The sequence below is a fragment of the Apostichopus japonicus genome, chromosome 2 (assembly GCF_037975245.1).
Source record: "Apostichopus japonicus isolate 1M-3 chromosome 2, ASM3797524v1, whole genome shotgun sequence".
Taxonomy (NCBI): domain Eukaryota; kingdom Metazoa; phylum Echinodermata; class Holothuroidea; order Aspidochirotida; family Stichopodidae; genus Apostichopus; species Apostichopus japonicus.
The window spans coordinates 13101983-13103472 of NC_092562.1; the positions used below are offsets into that span (position 1 = coordinate 13101983).

General features: G+C 38.9%; 1 pseudogene; it reads right to left on the reverse strand.

The window, feature by feature from the left end:
* Positions 1 to 865: 865 nt before the first annotated feature.
* On the reverse strand, positions 866 to 960 carry LOC139957924 (U2 spliceosomal RNA; annotated as a pseudogene).
* Positions 961 to 1490: the final 530 nt, after the last annotated feature.

Below are 1490 nucleotides of genomic sequence, written 5' to 3' on the forward strand. Positions count from 1 at the left end.
ACCATGGTAGATGAGGACATTAAGGAGGAAGAAGAAACCATCGAAGACCTTGTCAGACTTAAGCTGATCAGTACTTTTTTTTTAAAACTTTTTAACCGACTCTACAAAGGGTTATCAAATATTCCAGAAAGAGCAGACTCAACACTCTCCTTAAACATGCATTGTGTCGTCTCATTTATTTCTAACGTATGTATAGGCTTAACTATAGTGGTAGGCCATTTAGGCATTGGTGTAATTTAAGAGGTTGGTTAATTTAATACATTTAGGCTAGTTCAGTTATATATTCTTCTATCATGTAAAGGCTCCGATACTTTACAACATAGGCCTGTATATATATATATATATATATATATTTACCCAAATACATAGATCTTTATATAGTCTACGTTATTTTAAACTTAGGACCGTATAAAAATACCATATCCAAATGTACGATGTGTGTATATCATCAAGCACAATCTTTATTGTACACAAAAAGGTGTTTTTGAGGTCCATTTTACCATACGACTCAAGTAAAATGTAAATTTATTGTAGACCTAACGGTGATCTTAGTTCCATTTTACCATCGTTATTTAGACATCAAAAAAAGTATGCTCGCCCTATCGTAGTACTGAGAAAACTCTAGGAAAGAAAAATCTCGTTAGTGTTGACTTTTCCGGGGAATAGCAAGTTACAGACAAACTAATGTTTCATGGGGAAACGAGTGAAAACCAAAACTTTGCGGTTAGAAAAGAAAACTTATCTGGCTAATAAGAGCCAGTTATCCAAAATACTTTTTAAGAAAAAGTCGCCCAGGAAAGAACCTGGGAACGAAAACCAAACTACTGAACGACTGATCCGCTTCTAACCCCAGTCCCTTGCATCGGGACTGTGACTGTGTGATCATCGTCAGGTGTGCATCACCATTCCCGAAAAGAACAGATACTACACATGATCTTAGCCAAAAGGCCGAGAAGCGAGCCAGTTATCCAAAATAAGGATGATCCAAACATGGGTTACGATGGTCTCATACGTTGTGCCTATAGCTCACACAGTGTTATACAAATACACTATATACACTGCGTATATGTGCACATTATACATGCCAAGTCTCACCCAAGTATCGATAATGCCTCATTGTGTGTGTTGGAATCTTAGGCTGTTGGCAGACAATGGTCCCGATCGATCGTTTTCAAAGAGGGGTAAAGGGGGCAGAAGGTCAAATAGTCTTCGGGGAGGAAGGTGCTCCATTAGAACTTGATAAAGTATTGGGGGTATACAAACAGTGGTTAGGTAGGACAGTCTCACTTTGTGCCAAATTTTTGATCGGGAAAAGTGCGTCATGGCTGAAAAGTAACCAAGTCGATGCGTTTTTGGCTGATACATTGCACGAGCAGGCTTGATTGGTCCCATACCTGAGGATCTTTCGCCTGTGCCACGTACACGACATAAACCTTGATACACATAGACCAATCGGATTCATTTACCGGGATACTTTCTCTCTTCCCTTT